Source organism: Schistocerca gregaria, chromosome 4 (assembly GCF_023897955.1).
Source record: "Schistocerca gregaria isolate iqSchGreg1 chromosome 4, iqSchGreg1.2, whole genome shotgun sequence".
NCBI classification, from domain to species: Eukaryota; Metazoa; Arthropoda; class Insecta; order Orthoptera; family Acrididae; genus Schistocerca; species Schistocerca gregaria.
Window position 1 is genome coordinate 402,087,687 of NC_064923.1, and position 14,330 is coordinate 402,102,016.

Below are 14,330 nucleotides of genomic sequence, written 5' to 3' on the forward strand. Positions count from 1 at the left end.
ACATTCACAAAAGAGATATAAATATCGAAATGTGAAAATAAGTAAATTCTGTATGGGTCAGGATATAGAAGCATACACTTCTGAGATACTGTTGTAATATGTAATATTTGTGATTGTTACAGTATTCAGGTTTCTGTTGATTGACTGGGATATTTTCATGAATTACTGTGCTCTGTGCCGAATAAAGGAAAGGGATTATTAATTTGTGGTGATTTTGACGTAACTTTCTTGTAAAAAAAACTAGATCTAGAGGTCCTGTTAGCCACTTATAATTTGGTGTTAGTCATAAATTTCCCTGCCTTAGTTACTCAGGGTAGCCAGAGAGAAACTGGTGGTAATGGATTATTGGAACAGTTGTCACATTATATACCTTAATTATTTCATGTACAGCTCAGTAACAGTGACGCTGATTAATGGAAAAAACTACTGAAGATTTTACAGAAATATTAAAAATTGTTTATTGAAGTGAAGTTTAAAATGAGCCTAATGCTAACTGAAAATTAAATATATTTTTATTGAGTGTGTATCCATATTTAAAAGTAGTTGTCCTGTTGTTGTTGTTGTTGTTGTTGTTGTTGTTGTTGTTGTGGTCTTCAGTCCTGAGACTGGTTTGATGCAGCTTTCCATGCTACTCTATCCTGTGCAAGCTTCATCTCCCAGTACCAACTGCAACCTACATCCTTCTGAATCTGCTTAGTGTAGTCATCTCTTGGTCTCCCTCTACGATTTTTACACTCCACACTGCCCTCCAATACTAAATTGGTGATCCCTTGATGCCTCAGAACATGTCCTACCAACTGATCCCTTCTACTGGTCAAGTTGTGCCACAAATTCACTTCTCCCCAATCCTACTCAATACTTCCTCATTAGTTAAGTAATCTACCCATCTAATCTTCAGCATTCTTCTGTAGCACCACATTTTGAAAGCTTCTATTCTCTTCTTGTCCAAACTATTTATCGTCCATGTTTCACTTCCATACATGGCAACACTCCATACAAGTACTTTCAAAAATGACTTCCTGGCACTTAAATTTATTCTCGATGTTAACAAATTTCTCTTCTTCAGAAACGCTTTCCTTGCCATTGCCAGTCTACATTTTATATCCTCTCTACTTTGACCATCATCAGTTATTTTGCTCCCCAAATAGCAAAACTCCTTTTACTACTTTAAGTGTCTCATTTCCTAATCTAATTCCCTCAGCATCACCCGAGTTAATTTGACTACATTCCATTATCCTCGTTTTGCTTTCGTTGATGTTCATCTTATATCCTCCTTTCAAGACACTATCCATTCCGTTCAACTGCTCTTCCAAGTCCTTTGCTGTCTCTGACAGAATTACAATGTCATCGACAAACATCAAGGTTTTTATTTCTTCTCCATGGATTTTAATACCTACTCCGAATTTTTCTTTTGTTTCCTTCACTGCTTGCTCTAATATACAGACTGAGTAACATCGGGGAGAGACTACAACCCTGTCTCACTCCCTTCCCAACCGCTGCCTCCCTTTCATGCCCCCTCGACTCTTGTAACTGCCATCTGGTTTCTGTACAAATTGTAAATAGCCTTTTGATTCCTGTATTTTACCCTGCCACCTTTAGAATTTGAAAGGGAATATTCCAGTTAACATTGTCTAAAGCTTTCTCTAAGTCTACAAATGTTAGAAATGTAGGTTTGCCTTTCCTTAATCTTTCTTCTAAGATAAGTCGTAAGGTCAGTATTGCCTCACGTCTTCCGGTATTTCTACGGAATCCAAACTGATCTTCCCCATGGTTGGCTTCTACTAGTTTTTCCATTCGTCTGTAAAGAATTTGTGTTAGTATTTTGCATCCGTGACTTATTGAACTGATAGTTAGATAATTTTAACATCTGTCAACACCTGCTTCCTTTGGGATTGGAATTATTATATTCTTCTTGAAGTCTGAGGGTATTTCGCCTGTTTCATACATCTTGCTCACCAGATCGTAGAGTTTTGTCACGACTGGCTCTCCCAAGGTTGTCAGTAGTTCGAATGGAATGTTGTCTACTCCCAGCGCCTTGTTTCAGCATAGGTCTTTCAGTGCTTTGTCAAACTCTTCACGCAGTATCGTATCTCCCATTCCATCTTCATCTACATCCTCTTCCATTTCTATAATATTGTCCTCAAGAACATCACCCCTGTATAGACCCTGTATATACTCCTTCCACCTTTCTGCCTTCCCTTCTTTGCTTAGAACTGGGTTCCCATCTGAGCTCTTGATATTCATACAAGTGGTCCTCTTTTCTCCAAAGGTCTCTTTAATTTTCCTGTAGGCAGTATATATCATGTCCCTCATGGGATAAGCCTCTACATCCATACATTTGTATTCTAGCCATCCCTGCTTAGTCATTTTGCACTTCCTGTCGATCTCATTTTTGAGACATCTGTATTCCTTTTTGCCTGCTTCATTTACTGAATTTTTATATTTTCTCCTTTCATCAATTAAATTCAATATTTCTGCAGTTACCCAAGGATTTCTAGTAGCCCTCATCTTTTTACCTACTTGATCCTCTGCTGCCTTCACTACTTCATCCCTCAAAGCTACCCATTCTTCTTCTACTGTATTTCTTTCCCCCATTCCTGTCAGTTGCTCCCTTATGCTCTTCCTGAAACTCTGTACAACCTCTGGTTCTTTTAGCTTATCCAGGTCCCACCTCCTTCAATTCCCACCTTTTTGCAGTTTCTTCAGTTTTAATCTACAGGCCATAACCAACAGATTGTGGTAAGAGTCCACATGTGCCCCTGGAAATGTCTTACAAATTAAAACCTGGTTCCTAAATCTCTGTCTTACCATTATATAATCTATCTGAAACCTGTCAGTATCTCCAGGCTTCTTCCATTTATACAGCCTTCTTTTATGATTCTTGGTTGGTTGGTTGGTTGGTTGTTTCGGGGAAGGAGACCAGACAGCAAGGTCATCGGTGTCATCGGATTAGGGAACGACGGGGAAGGAAGTCGGCCATGCCCTTTGAAAGGAACCATCCTGGCATTTGCCTGGAGCAATTTAGGGAAATCACGGAAAACCTAAATCAGGATTGCTGGACGTGGGATTGAACCGTTGTCCTCCCGAATGCGAGTCCAGTGTCTAACCACTGTGCCACCTCACACGGTTTATGATTCTTGAACCAAGTGTTAGCTATGATTAAGTTGTGCTCTGTGCAAAATTCTGCCAGGCAGCTTCTTCTTTCATTTCTTTGCCCCAGTCCATATTCACCTACTACATTTCCTTCTCTCCCTTTTCCTACACTCGAATTCCAGTCACCCATGACTATTAAATTTTCGTCGCCCTTCACTATCTGAATAATTTCTTTTATTTGATAATACATTTCTTCAATTTCTTTGTCATCTGCAGAGCTAGTAGGCATATAAACGTGTACTACTGTAGTAGGTGTGGGCTTCGTATCTGTCTTGGCCACAATAATGCATTCACTATGCTGTTTGTAGTAGCTTACCTGCATTCCTATTTTCCTATTCATTATTAAACCTACTCCTGCATTACCCCTATTTGATTTTGTGTTTATAACCCTGTAGTCACCTGACCAGAAGTCTTGTTCCTCCTGCCATCGAACTTCACTAATTCCCACTATATCTAACTTTAACCTATCCATTTCCCTTTTTAAATTTTCTAACCTACCTGCCCGATTAAGGGATCTGACATTCCACACTCCGATCCGTTGTCCTAAGAAGATAATTAAATGTAATTATGGCAAGTTATTAAAGAAACCATTTGTCCCATCACAACAAAAAAGGACTTGTATGATAGTCCCACAACAAGTAATGACACAGAAATGCTTTCCTATTGTTTACAGTACTGTAACATATTAAGAACTGTTGTAAAAAAAATTTCAGAAATATGCATATCTTGTTTGAAATTGATGGATCAAATAACAAAATAAAAACTGTATGAAATACTGTTAAAAGAGGGAGACAGGAAAGGAAGTCATAGATGATGGCATTGTTTCTGTTCAAGTGAGTGGGTGTGTTGTAAAATATGGTTCATATTATTTTCAATAATTACCTTTTGAAAATACATGGGAAAATTACCACCAATAGTCCAGAAGAGGGAGCAAAATAGTACACTAGAGAATCAATATAAAGGCAGATACTGAATTCAAAATTGATCTCTCATAACTACCTAAAATAAGGAAGATCATCAAGACTCTAAAAAGTATAAATTAATATGAGGCGGATGATATCTCCAACAAGACACTAAAATGATGTGGCCCTATAATACGTGATATTCCTAGTCAAAACATAACCACCTTTTGGGGCTACATTTCAGTTACTAAACTTAATAATTGTCAGAGAGTTGACTGAGGTGTATAACTCAGATTTTATATAGTTATTCCATCTAAAATGTCATATGGATTCAATTTTATGTAGTCAGGCAATTTGCACCAAGTTCACCAGAAAATAAGGTAACTGAAAGCCACAAAATACTTCTAAAATGTTTATTGTATCACAACACATGCAAAACTAATATGAGTTTAGTATCTAAAGACTGATGCAAAACTGCTACTGCTCTGGGTGCTTATATAAGATACTACAATAACATGATCACTTGAAATCAAACATAATTGAATTTACAATAGAAACTTGTATCCTTTCACAAAACTAGTTATGGAATTTAACTTCACAAATCATGAAATTACCTCTGATGCAGTTTGTAAAGCAAAATATCACAGTTTTCAGATTGTCATGTAGAAGAAGTTGTAATTAGATGAATGGTGAACACCAACTTCACATAACGAGGGTTTATTCAGCACTCCCACATACAAGAGCTCAGAGCAAACTTCCTCTGGCCAGAACACACAGTGTGTATATATACAATTGCATAGCATTCCAGTACAATGATTCTTGACATTTGTGGATACTTCCAGAATGTACTAGAAACAAATACAGAAATTAAACTTTTACACTTCATGTGGGTTTGGAACTCATGACCCTCCATGCAACAGTCTAGTATCATAACCACTACACCACAGTGATGGTGCTGCTCAGCCTCTTCTGCAACATTGCTCCCTCCTTAAGAGAACAGCATATCAGTGTTGTGTCCTCCTAGTCCGGGAAGGAGGCATCGGTCCTGCATACTCTGACTCCCAATGACTGATGTTCGCCCCGGCAGTGATCTTCTTAGAATTTGGTTTGCCACTCTGATCTTCATCACCTTCCCACTTGTTGCCTGTCGCTGGAGCTTTGAATTTGCCCTGGATTGCAGGATCCAAATAGGGCTTCATTCGAAGGATGTGGACTGAATCTCTGATCTTTCGTCGTCTTGTGTCGGGGTCAAAATCTTCAACTTCATAAGTGACATCAGACAACTGTTTTACAGCCTTATAAGGTCCAAAGTAGCACCTGAGAGTTTCTCAGAGAGACCAGATTTCTGAGCAGGAGTGAAGATCCAGACGAGATCACCAGGCTGGTAGACAACAGAGCAACGTTTGGTTTCGTACCTTTGGCGATAGTTTTCTTGAGCCTGCAGCATGCGGAGTTGAGCTAAATGCCAATCTTCCTCAGCTCTGGTTAACACCTGGCCGATGTAGTTGTCGTCCACATCATCACGATGTAACGGAAATACAGTGTCCATTCTCGTAGTCACCTCACGCCCATGCACCAGGAAAAATGGCTAAATCCTGTGGTGCCTTGTTTGGAGGTGTTGTAGGCAAACGTCACGAAAGGTAGCACCTCATTCCAGTTGCTCTGCTGAACATTGACAAACATTGATAGCATGTCGGCCAAGGCCTTATTAAGACGTTCGGTGATCCCGTTACTTTGTGGATGGTAGGCAGTCGTCATGTGATGAGTAATGTTGCACCGACGGTTTATCTCTGTCATAAGATTCAATTGAAAAACTCTCCCTCGAGCCATAATTAACAACCTTGGAGCACCATGTTGTAATACAATGTCTTCCATGATGAATGTGGTTACCTTGAATGCTTCTGGTATTTTCATGCCATTTGTAATGGAATAGTGTGTCAGATAATCAGTGCAAACAATAATCTGTCTACTGCCTCTAGCAGATGTTGGAAATCGTCCGAGGAGGTCAGTCTCAACATGCTGGAAAGGCGTTTCAGCTGGTGGAATTGGTATGAGTTGGCCAGGTGGTTTCTGAGGAACTGCCTTTCTCCTCTGGTACTCTCAACAGTGCGGCACATTGTGACAGGCACTCCTAAATAAACCCGGCCAGAAAAATCTCTTGCGGATCCTATCATGTGTCTTAATAAATCCTAAATGTCTAGCCTCAGGTGTGTCATGGAATTTCTGTAGAACATCTAAGTGCATTTGTTTAGGAATCACTGGCAGCCACCTCTTTCCAAATGGATCAAAGTTTTTCTTGCAAAGTAATCGATTTACTGAAACTGGAAGGTAGGAGACGAGATACTGGCAGAAATAAAGTTGTGAGGACCGGGCGTGAGTCGTGCTACAGTATCTCAGATGGCAGAGCACTTGCCCGCGAAAGGCAAAGGTCCTGAGTTTGAGTCTTGGTCAGGCACACAGTTTTAATCTGCCAGGAAGTTTCATATCAGCGCACACTCCACTGCAGTGTGAAAAACTCATTCTGGAATCCAGTAACTACCTTAAATTGTCCTTTCACATCCTCTCTCCAATTTAAGGCAAGCATAATTTGAGATATGTTGGCGTCCTCCTTCTGCTTAGCAGAGAGAACCTGGAGAGCAGTGAGAGAGTCACTATATTCATCAAACTTATAATGGTCTTGCACAGGGTTTCTTGAGAGACAGTTGGCATCTTCGTGTTTTCTTCCACTTTTGTACACTATGGTAATGTCATACTCTTCAAGACGTAGTGCCCACCTGGCGAGTCATTCTGTTGGATCCTTAAGACCTGCCAACCAACAAAGTGGATGATCTGTAACAACTGTGAATGGCCTCCCACAGAGATACTGTCAAAATTTTCACATGGCCCAGATCACAGCAAGGCATTCTCTTTTTGTAGTTGAGTAGTTTCTCTCTGTCCTAGAAGTGTAAGCTATAACCTTCTCTTTTCCATCTAAAATTTGCACCAGAACAGCACCAATGCCATACCCACTGGCATCTGTTTGTAGTTCTGTAGGTGCTCTCTCATCATACAGACCAAGTACAGGGCCAGTCGTCAGAGCTTTTCACAGCACATTGAAAGAATCTTTATGAGCACCACCCCAGATAAATTTAGCATTAGCTTTTAACAACTCTTGGAATGGCCTGGCTTTAATACAAAAGTCTTTGATAAAATGACGTTAATAAGAACATAATCCGAGGAAGCTTCTCACATCTGTAATACTTTTAGGAATAGGAAATTCCATTATAGATCTCACCTTTTCTGGGTCTGGCCACACATCTTTGTTTGACACAAGGTGTCGAAGTATTTTGATTTCTTTTGCTCCAAAGGGACACTTTCTTGGATTCAGTTTCAGTCCGTCTTGATGGAGACACTTAAAAACGGACCTCAGTCTTTTAATATGTTTATCAAATGTCTCAGAGAACACTATAATGTCATCTAAATAACAAGGGCACATTGTCCACTTCAGGTGCGTTAGAAGATTATCCATCATCCGTTCAAAAGTTGCTGGTGCATACACAAACCAAATGGCATTACCTTAAACTCATACAGGTCCTCAGGGGTGCTGAATGCAGTTCTCTCACTATCAGCCTCTACTACTTAAATTTGCCAGTATCCAGAGTACATGACCATGGTTGAGAAAAACTTTGCCCCCTTCAAACAATCTTGTGTATCATCAATTCGTGGAAGAGGGTAAACATACTTTTTAGTTATCTTATTAAACTTCCTGTAATCAACACAAAAGCGCCAACTACCATCCTTCTTCCTGATGACAACCACTGGTGATGATGATGGACTGTGTGAAGGCTGAATGATGTCATTTTGCATCATTTTCTCTACGTTGTCGTGAATTATTTGACATTCTGTTGCTGATACACTGTTTGCTCTCTGGCTTATTGGTTGATAGTCTCCAGTGCTAATTGCTTCACTTTCGAATTGTCTAATGTGTTCTTCACCTGTGGATTGAAGCATTCAGAGAACTCTTGAAAAATGTCAAGTAGCTTCTTCTGTTGTTCCTTAGCGAGATCTGGTGATAGTTGAGCTAAAAGATTTGTCTCATAGTGGTAGCGCCAATTTAGCCCACAGACTCGGCTTGGGAGGCTTCCATGATGCTCAGCTGTTCAGCAATTAATGGCTCAGTGTTTGTTATGGACATGGGTCATGGAAGGATCTGCGGTTCTCAACGACAGTTAACTATCCCCAATTTACCAAATCCGTTCTTAAATGAGATGACAGAGGCTGGGATGACCAAGTTATTCTTCAGTGTATGCTTCTCTTACATTCCACTACAAGATCCATGGGTTGATGAATGGCATGACACATGGCAGTTTCTAGCGCCGACTGCAGGAATGATCACTTCATCCAGCACACATAGTCTCCACACACACCAATGCGCATCTTCCTGTCCACAGTATCTCATCTTGTCTAGCATAATCTTCGAGCAACCGTAATCTATAATTGCCTGAGAAGCTTTCAAAAAGTCCCATCTGAGAGTGACATAAAGGCTATACTGTTGTAAGATGATGAATTCTAAGGGCTGTGTGTGGCTACTTATACCCAAATGAATGACACATCTTCCATTAGCTTTTACATATTTCCCATTATCCCCCTTCAGCAGAGGTGAAGAAATGTTTTGTTGTCGACTAATATGGTTTTCTGCAACTGGCAATGGTACTTCTCCAAAATGATTGAATATGATGCTCCAGAGTCCACAAGAGCTTGGGCTGGTCAGCCATCCATGAGGATATCGACATAGTTTCCTATCATTTTTGTAGTGATCGATGGCAGAGTATTTCTCTCTTGGGAGCCTCTCCTGCAAGGAAGGTCGCACTCTTGCAGATGCAGATGCACAAACAGTGCCTGAACTGTTTCGGGAATCAGCAGTAAACCTGTGAGTAATGAGTATAATGGGCAGGGGCACTATGAATATAGTGCGGGACAATAAAGTTGATAATGTGGGTCTCAAAAGTTGCGAATGTGGGTCTCACGGGAGGCATGCCAGAGATAAGTCCTTGCAGTCGCACTATCCTCTGTGTCCTTGGTGGTTCAGATGGATAGAGCATCTGCCATGTAAGCAAGAGATCTCAGGTTTGAGTCCCAGTCGAGGTACATATTTTCAACTGTCCCCGTTGATATGTCATCGCCTGTGGTCAGGCGAAATTACATTTCATTGTAATTTCAAAAAATGTTCACTCTGATACTCATCAAACTGGCTGAGGTATGGCATACAAAATCATATCCTCAACCTGCTTGTGTTCCACTGTTGTTGTAGGACTAACTCATTTCACTCTTTTTGGTAGAAATAATCCACCCTGGCTATAGAATACCTTTTGTTAAAAGTCATGGCAGGTTTTGTACCACTAAAAGATACATCCTAAGATGGCCTGCACAAATTGTTACATGTTCTTTGCTTGTTAGCAAAAATTTTTTTACAGAGAATCCTTAACAGTGGTGTAAAGAACAAATGGATAATGAAAAATAGTGTTATTGCAAACAAATAGCATTCTGTAAGCGGCAGTCCTTATTTAAACTGAAGGGGATAGCAGAAACCATAAAAGTAAATTCCAGACAAAAACTAAATGGACCAAACAAAGCTGTAGAGTAGTAATTCAATGTATGAACCCAGTAAATGAGAACAGCCCTACTGTGCCACAAGAAGGAACATGGTTTAACTTCATCAGGGAAGACAGTACTGACTGCTATGCAACAGGAAAGATGTTTACAAGTTGCGTCAATGGGAACAAAACCTATGCCATAGAGAGTATGAATGATGGTGGGAGGGGGGAGGGGGCTGTACATGTGCTAAACTACTTAAAAATTGTGTAAAAAAATTTGAGTCCTATTTAGAAAAAAATACTGAAAGTGGACAAGTGAAATGCAATGTCTTAATAAAACCTCATTGATGACATAAATTCCCTCTTTCACGAACAAAATCTATAAAACTCTGAAAGTGTATAATTAAAATGTAAAATATTAATAAAGCCTTACTGTTATTCCCTCTTTCACAACTACAATACCAAATTAATGGACAAATTTAAAGGGCTACCCTGTGAAACTAGAGACTTGTGACATTAAAATCGTGGGCTATAGAAGGAATGCCTCTCTGTTTAGACCATAAAAATTTGCCAAAAAACACATGAGTTGCTCATCTGTCTGCAAATTCAAGACAGAATCAGGGAATCTTTTGAGAGCATGGTAAACTTGTTTCTTCTAGAGTATTAAACATTTGCTTTCAAAATGCAGCACCTGCATATTCTTTTGGATGTTGGTTATAAGGTGATCAGTTTTATGCAAATGCACACTTAGTGCCAACTTTGAGCTGGAACCATTATCATGTTCTATAAGTGGGCTCTGAAGTTTCTTCCCTTCTGACCAATATATATGTAGCAGTACAATCATCACAAGTGATGAAATGTATCTGTGATGACTTAAATTTATCTTGTGTCACAGTCTCCCTATCGCTGAATTTCTGGCCATTATTCTTTGTGGGTGTAAAACGCCATAGTTATATCCTTCACAAACAAATATTTGCTGATTCTGCTGAAAATATTACCATAAAATGGTATCCTATAGAATTTATTTTCAGCAAAAAACATGCTCATTTTAATTGCATGAAACACAGCGTATAAATAACCAAAATGTAATCTAAAATGCATAAAAGCTACAGTTTTGTTTTAACTACAGTGCTCATCTAAACCACAAAATGTGTAACTTTCTGCAACCTTTACATCCAAGCTTGAACTTTGTCTCTCCTAATGATAACAACAGACATATAATTTATTAACTGAATGACATTTTCTGTTATAAACAAATCTCACAATGACAATTTCCTAATAGCTAAATAATTAGTTTCATTTTCCATAGATCATTAGTATAATTAATTTCAAAGATGTGGAATTAAGCAATTTTACTTTCACAATACACGTTCATGTGTAAATATGGCTATGCACTGACCATTTACAAAGAGATTTTCTTTTATTTCTAATGTTTTATTTTTTCAAATACATTTGAGTTAGTAATTCTTACCCACCACCTTTTACAGATTACGATAGTAGCAATTCTTCTACAGATATTATTATTATTATTATTATCATCATCATCATCATCTTTCTTTCTTTTCTCAGACATTATGTCTGGTCAAAAATGGAAAGTGACGCGGACCTTGATCAAGTGTGACTTCCTTTTAACTGTACGCTATATGTTACATTGCATTTAGGAACTTTCGGGTAATTGAACATCTATCAATAATTACAGATTTCTGTAGTTGTGTATATAAGTTTGGATGTAGCTGTATTGTGTTGATGTACTGGTGGATATTGTGTGGTATGACTCCTGTAGTTGATAGTATAATTGGTATAATGTCAACTTTATCCTGGTGCCACATATCCTTGACTTCCTCAGCCAGTTGGATGTATTTTTCAATTTTTTCTCCTGTTTTCTTCTGTATATTTGTTGTATTGGGTATGGATATTTTGATTAGTTGTGTTAATTTCTTCTTTTTATTGATGAGTATGATGTCAGGTTTGTTATGTGGTGTTGTTTTATCTGTTATAATGGTTCTGTTCCAGTATAATTTGTATTCATCAATCTCCAGTAAATTTTGTGGTGCATACTTGTATGTGGGAACGTGTTGTTTTATTAGTTTATGTTGCACGGCAAGTTGTTGATTTATTATTTTTGCTACATTGTCATGTCTTCTGGGGTATTCTGTATTTGCTAGTATTGTACATCCGCTTGTGATGTGATCTACTGTTTCTATTTGTTGTTTGTAAAGTCTGCATTTATCTGTTGTGGTATTGGGATCTTTAATAATATGCTTGCTGTAATATCTGGTGTTTATTGTTTGATCCTGTATTGCAATCATGAATCCTTCCGTCTCACTGTATATATTGCCTTTTCTTAGCCATGTGTTGGATGCGTCTTGATCGATGTGTGGCTGTGTTAGATGATACAGGTGCTTGCCATGTAGTGTTTTCTTTTTCCAATTTACTTTCTTAGTACCTGTTGATGTTATGTGATCTAAAGGGTTGCAGAAATGGTTATGAAATTGCAGTGGTGTAGCCGGTGTATTTATATGAGTGATTGCTTTGTGTATTTTGCTAGTTTCTGCTCATTCTAGAAAGAATTTTCTTAAATTGTATACCTGTCCATAATGCAGGTTTTTTATGTCGATAAATACCCTTCCTCCTTCCTTTCTGCTTAATGTGAATCTTTCAGTTGCTGAATGTATGTGATTTATTCTTTATTTGTGGCATTGTGGTCATGTAAGTGTATTGAGTGCTTCTAGGTCTGTGTTACTCCATTTCACTGCTCCAAATGAGTAGGTCAATATTGCTATAGCATAGGTATTTATAGCTTCTGTCTTGTTTCTTGCTGTCAATTCTGTTTTCAGTATTTTTGTTAGTCTTTTTCTATATTTTTCTTTTAATTCTTCTTTAATATTTGTATTATCTATTCCTATTTTTTGTCTGTATCCATGATATTTATAGGCATCTGTTTTTTCCATCACTTCTATGCAGTCGCTGTGGTTATCCAATATGTAATCTTCTTGCTTAGGGTGTTTTCCCTTGACTATGCTATTTTTCTTACATTTGTCTGTTCCAAAAGCCATATTTATATCATTGCTGAATACTTCTGTTATCATTAGTAATTGGTTGGGTTGCTGATTTATTGCTGCCAGTAGTTTTAGATCATCCATGTATAGCAAATGTGTGACTTTGTGTGGGTATGTTCCAGTAATATAGTATCCATAATTTGTATTATTTAGCATGTTGGATAGTGGGTTCAGAGCAAGGCAGAACCAGAATTATTATTATTATTATTATTATTATTATTATTATTATTATTATCATAGTTATTCAGCATTGAATAATTAAACACAGTCCCTAGAAATATTAGAGCTTCAGAACGTCATACAAATTATTCTTCTGAATACATCAGTTTACAAATTAAAAACTAAAGATTTATGTGAAATAATAAATTTTACATTTTTATATGCAAACAACAGTATTACAAATAGTTTTTAATACTGGATCACATGTGAATTACTTAAAACTATGAGCTTGAAATAGTTGCAAGACTACTTTTCACATAGATAAAGTACTCATCTAGGGAACAGAATGGAATTCTATTAAAATTCTTTTTAGCTGGTCTTCTAATTTGCTTGTAGGAAGGGCTGTGAGACTTTTGGTAGCGCACTGGGTAGCTGCAGCCCAGCATGAAGTTCATTTTTTTTATCATATAAAGCTGTTCTGTGGCTATTCATGTCATATCTGAATTTTTGTCTTGTATCATGCTTGTGAACGTCACAGTTATAGTTAGGATGTATTGTTTTCCTAAACAATATTACTATCAATATCTGTACACCTATAATGATATGCATACCCAACTTTGGAAACAAATTCCAACATGATTCTCTAAGTTTTTTTTGTGTTAATAATGTACATACATTCATAAAATATTTGCTTATCATGTTTATAACAAATGTTTTTGACAGCTTACAGGCTAAGAGATCTTTGTGCATGTCCCATCTGACATTGTCCTGGATCGTGTGATTCCTAGGAATTTTGTCCTTTTTTTCTTTTTTACACAGTTATTTCCAAAGGATAATTTCATACCAAATTCTGTTCATTTGCCAATGTTAAATTCCATTATTGCAGTCTTTGAAGCACTTTTAGACGGTTTTCGCTGAAAAACCATAACTATTCCATTTGTTACACTGTTGCACAGCACCCCCAGACTATTATAGGCTTTGTGTTTGCACAGAATTGATGTATTGTCTGCATTCAATATTTTCTTTTAGAGTTAGGAGGACAGTACTATATACCATTAACATAATACAAGAAAAGAAGAGGTCCCTATTTGAGAGACCCACTGTTCATTTTAAGCAATATAAATTTTATTATGTTGCTCATACACAATTTTATTAACACATAGACACTTCCTCCAATAACCAGGTGCCACAACTAACCAACTAATACAATGATTTTGACACAATCAAAAGCTTTTTTCTAGATCAAGGAACACTCCACCATCATACTCCTTGTTCTTTAAGGAATATCGCTTGAATAAAATTTTTATCCTCTTGTATCTGGTGTGCCCAAAACTATGCTATCATACATTGTTAACCTGCTATGCTGATTAGATTGCTTATTTAAAAAATTAATTAATGAAGTGTTATATATTGAAATGTCAGTATTCAAAGCTATTACTTAACTATCTTTATGTTACTATATTGCTTGCTGTCTGTTTTTTTCT

At 37.6% G+C, this 14,330-nt stretch overlaps 1 protein-coding gene across 1 annotated transcript in view; it reads left to right on the top strand.

Annotated features, from left to right (window-relative positions):
• The window catches only part of LOC126365904 (solute carrier family 15 member 1-like), a 376,844-nt gene that overhangs the window by 335,836 nt on the left and 26,678 nt on the right, over positions 1-14,330 (top strand).